The 5,313-nt window shown below is 37.1% G+C and overlaps 1 protein-coding gene across 7 annotated transcripts in view; it reads right to left on the bottom strand.

Moving 5' to 3' along the window:
• The window catches only part of Ncoa1 (nuclear receptor coactivator 1), a 228,032-nt gene that overhangs the window by 189,650 nt on the left and 33,069 nt on the right, over positions 1-5,313 (bottom strand). The window contains exon 1 of one of the 7 annotated variants that reach the window (XM_055626149.1): positions 899-973. The exons of the other annotated variants lie outside the window; for them this stretch is intronic. The gene's annotated coding sequence lies outside the window, so the exon portion shown is untranslated. Of the gene's footprint in view, positions 1-898; positions 974-5,313 lie in introns of those variants that run through there. 7 annotated transcript variants of the gene reach the window in all.

Genomic DNA, 5,313 nt, shown 5'->3' with positions numbered 1-5,313 from the left:
ATAGATAGATAGATAGATAGATAGATAGATAGATAGATAGATAGATAGATAAGAAACTCAGAAACAATAATACATTGTTTTGGACCACAATGGACTAGAACTAAAAATCAACAAAGGGAACTTGACAAACACATAAAAACTTGGGAATTAGACAACGTACTCTACTAACCATTGAGTCAATAAAGAAACCAAAAAGGAAATGAAAATGCTCTTGAAAATGAAAACAGAAACCAAAACCAACAAGATACAGCAAAAGCTGTATTAAATTGGAAGTTATGGCCTTGGAGATATGGTTCAATGGTTAAGAGCATGCACTGCTTATGCTGGCAACCCAAGTTCAATCCCCAGCACCCATGTAAGGCAGCTCAGAACTACCTGTAACCTCAGCTCCAGAGCATCTTACGCCTCCGGCCTTCATAGGCACATGTACATATGTGTATATGTCTACACAAAGAATATATGCATCTACATAATTGAAATTTTTAAATCTTTTTTAAATGGAAGTTTATAACAGGAAATGCCTACATAAAAGAAAAAAAATATCTCACATAAATGACCTGATGATACAGCTGAAAAACTAGAAAGTATGTTCAAACCAAAACTAGAATTAGTAGAAGGAATAACAGAGATCAGAACAGAAACAAATATGATTTAAAATAATACAGAATATAAAACAAAATGAAGAGCTGGAAATTTTGTTAAGATTTTTGAAAAGATTAAATTGATGAATCTTTAGCTACACTTACCAAGAAAAAAAGGAGGCAAATAAGAAAATCAGAAATGAAAAGGGAGCATTCTGACCTCTACCACAGAGATGCAAAGGACTATTAAAAATACTATAAGCAAGTAATGTGCCACCAAACAGAAAAGCTGAGGCATTTTTAAACACGTAACTTACCAACCCTGAATGATGTGGACACAGAAAGCTTGAGCAAACAAACAGTGAGTAATGAGACGAAATCAGTAGTATTTTTAACTATCTGCAAAGAAAAGCATAGAGACAGCTTCAGTTATATTCTTAACAAATTTTTAAACTTTATCTCAAGCTATGCCACAAAAATTAAGCAGGAGGAACTCTTCAAAACTACCCTATAAGACCAGCATTCTCTTCATACCTAAACCAGGCAAGGGCACAACAAAGGAAAACTATAGGTTAATGTACTTGATGAACATAACTAAATCAACAGCGCATTAAAAAAAAAAAAAAAAGATTATGCATCAAAATCAATTGAGATGATTTAACATGTGCAAATCAGTAAATACACTCCATCCATACCAACACAGCCATCTCAACACATGTAAGAGAAGCAACAAGAAGATTCACTATCTAAGCATAGCAAAAAAAGAAAAAGAAAAGGGTGAGGGAGGAAGGAGCAACACAATGAAGACTACATATGGTGAGCCACAGGCAACACCAAACTGAATGAACACGGGAAGACTTTTCCCATTTGGACTCTAACAAGAAGAGGGCGCTGCCCACTCCCACCGTCCCTGTTCAGTGCAGGACTGGAGACAGGAGATGAGAAATAAATGGCATCAATGGGGAAAAAGGAAATCATATTAGCCATTTTTAGCTAATATAGTTTTATATTTTAAAAATTCTGAGTGCCACCAAAATCTAATAAATACAGTAAAGTTCTAAAAGACAAAATCAACCTACAGCAACAACAAAATTGCTGAGAAGTCAAGAAAGTGATCCTGCAGGCTGGGGACTCAACAGGCAGAGTGCTATTGCACAGATGAGAATATGAATTTGGATCCACAGCAACTGTGAAAAAGCCAGGTGTGGTGATGCCTGTCACCCCAACAGTGGGATGGTGTGGAGAAGGAGCACAGAGACAGCCAGATCCCTGGGCCATCTCCAGCCAATCCAGCTGAAACCAAGCTCCAGGTTCAGTGAGACATCCTGTCTCAGAAAGGTGGAGAGCAATGGAGAAAATACTCAGCGTTGACCTCTGGCCTCCACAAACACTGGCCCAAGCAAGCGTCCCTATGTAGACATGCACACACCAATAAACAAAAAATTAACAATAAAGAAAGCAATACTAGTCACAATAGCCATAGAAACATAAAATACTACAAAAAAAGAAAAGCCTTCACCAAGGAAGGTTAAGGTAAATGACCTCTACTAAGACAAGTATGAAGCCCTGATGAAAGATCTTGAGAGGGCATGTGTCCATTCCCGATAAACACCTCATGTTCACAGACAGGAAGAAATAACAAAGCTGAAAAGTCCACAGAACCCTGAACTCTCCTCAAAGACCACAGCCTGCTGTCTCTCTATGACATTAATATCTCTCTAATAAAGCCCTTACCCAAAAGGCAATCCACCTTGAACCTGAAAGCTTCCAGTCTATTTTAAATCATCCTGAACACTTTTTCCTCTTCACTCTTCCCACTGAAAACATACATCTCTCTCAGTCCTTCCCCTTCCTAGAAGCTCTGGAGAGTTTTTAAAGCTACTACACACCCAAGTCCAAATACACATGGACCCTGGACTTTGCCATCTTCAAGGAAGTACTGAACAAAATAAAGCGAGTGAAGTGGTGAGCCTGTGACAGTGGCTGGAATGTCACTACATAGTGCACTATGTTTAATTTGTACCTAGATGAAGTGGGAGGAGCTGTGTGAGGACAAAACAAATGGGGTACAGTGTAGCTCAAAGTCACCGAGCAAGCTTGAGGCCATGGATTCAATTCCTAGCAGCACAGAATGAAGAAAAAAACCAAAAACTGGATTTGAAATAATGGCACTCTCTGAAGGAACAAATAGCCTAAACAACCTACAAGGCAAGATGGGTAAAGCCACAAATCTGAAACACACACCCAAGCACTATGAAAGGGTGAAATATAAGAAACAGGTTTTTAGCCCCATGAGCTTCTCCTTCATTTTCCAAAAAAGATACCTTTGAGTGAGCTAAAAAGTTTGCAATATTGGTTACAACAGAGGCATCTCATTAATACATCTCTAAATAAATAAAGAATGCAATTATTTACCAGTGATCCACCTCTAGGTCTTAATGGGAAGCAAACTGATGGAACTTTTTTTAAAGTGAGTCAACTGCCCAACAGTCATTCAGATATTCTGCATGTTAACGAAAGACTTAAAAGAAGCTGGCACGAGTGGGAGCGATGGCTAGCACCAGAACTGGACATACAGGGATGTACCTGATACAGTTTATAACTGTGGATCTCACAGAATAAGATTGTTTTCTAAGAAAGTATAATTCATGATGTGTTGCACAGAGAACTAAAAATAATTTCTATGAGGAATTTAAAACGTTTTTAAAATCTGAAATACACTACAACTAAAACATGTTCCATAATTTGCCACTAGAAAAAAAAATCTGAGTTCAAGTTCATTATGCTAAATATGGCTGATCTTTTTCATAAGAATAATATCTATAAATTTTCAGGGAATAATCAAAAAATATCAAAGAGATTAGATCTTGAAGATTAGAAAACTTGAGAAGTCAAAGTGGCCACTCAGAACCAACCAGGTAGCAGAGCAGGCTACACTGGTATGTGGTTTTCAAGACTTGCTGCAATAATTTAAAAGCTGTTCACTGTACCTGTGAACAACACAAAACTAAGTCAGATAATATTACAAAGAAAATTTAAATGACAAATAATCAATGGATAGGTCACTGGGTTAAAAACAAACCAGATCAAAATTAAGAACAGTACATAAGTGATTGGTGTGAACATTTTTATTTATGCCATTATATCTAGTTAATGTTTATTTGTAGCAACATTTTTAACTGAGAATGATGGTACAGGCCTATAATCGCAGGACTTGTAAGGAGAGACAAGAGCTAAGAGTTAGAGGACAGCAGAGAGTACATAGTAAGGTCCTACTCCATTAATAATTGAATGAATGAATGAATGAATAAATAGAATTTAGACTATCTGCCTGTAAAATAAAGAAATTTAATTCAAATTTCACATTATACACAGAAATCAGCTCAAAATGGATGAAAAGACTAAAGCAACACTAAACCTGAAATCATTAAAGTCTTAAATTAAAAAATGGAAATATGCCGGGAGGTGGTGGCATATACCTAAATTTAAGCCCAGCACTCAGGAAGCCGAAGCCGGCAGATCTGTGTGAATTCGAGGACATCCTGGTTTACAGAACGAGTTCCAGGACAGCCAGGGCTACACAGAAAAACCCTGTCTCAAAGTATAAAAACAAAAGCAAAAACAAACAAACAAACAAAACAGAGAGAGAACATCTTTGGCTTCGGAAATGATGTTTTGATTATCACACCAAAACTCAGGCTACAAAAGCAAAAAGCAGTCAACAAAATTAAAAGATAGCCTGTGCACTGGAAAATATCTGCAAAACATGTATCTGGTAAGATGTTGCCATTAAGAAAAAAAAAAAAATCCTGGTAGTTTGTGCAGGTCTTCTATAGGTAACTACAGCTGCTATGAGTGGCTGCAGATAGGTTCCTCATGGAGATGGCCACGTGCTCATGTGCATTTGGACAGCACTAATTGGACTCATGGGATTTTTATTAACAAAACAAAGGACATGAAGCTTGGAGACTGGGTAAGGAGAAAGAAGAGGAATTGGAGAAAGGTGTGGTGCATAGATACATAATCAACTGCATAAATGTATGGAACTTTCAAAGCATAAAAATAGGATTTTAAAAACTCATAATTCAAATGCAAGAAAACGTAATTCAGTTTTTAGAATGAGCAAAGGACTCCAATAGATATTCTCATGAAATGATACCGAAGATCACTACTCATCAGAAAAAGGAAATGAAAACCACCAAGATCTCCTCACTATGCGCTCCTCAAGATAGCATCCCAAAACAAGAGGTAAGAATTATTGAAACCCAAGAGAAAAGTGCTATTGAGGGTGTGAAGAAATGAGGGCTTGTACACTGCTAGGTAGAACTGTGTGCAACCATTAAGGAAAATACTGCAGGGATGCCTACGGAGGAAATCCAGGGCAGAACTGTGGCACTTTCCCTGTTCATTTTACTTACCATACTTTCGGGTACATACAGAAGCTACAATACAGAAATACAGGCATTTGTCTTGACTCTTTCAAAAGAAACAAGCTACATTTGTATTTCTAATATACTTCTCTATTTTATTATTGGTTTCAATTCTTACTCTCTTACTGTATGTGTATATTCACAACTATTTTATCATTAGATCTTCATGTACAGGGAAAGAAAACGGTCTCTGAAGGCTTTAAGTATCCATGAGTGAGGATATCACAGACAATATCCACTGGAAAAAAAGTGGGTTACACTATACCACCTGATTCAGTAATCCCTCTTCCCCTGTGTATATG

Source organism: Psammomys obesus, unplaced genomic scaffold, assembly GCF_907164565.1.
Source record: "Psammomys obesus unplaced genomic scaffold, mPsaObe1.curated_primary_1811, whole genome shotgun sequence".
Classification (NCBI taxonomy): Eukaryota; Metazoa; Chordata; class Mammalia; order Rodentia; family Muridae; genus Psammomys; species Psammomys obesus.
The sequence above is the reverse complement of the archived record's forward strand: the minus strand, read 5'-3'. Positions and strand labels throughout refer to the sequence as shown.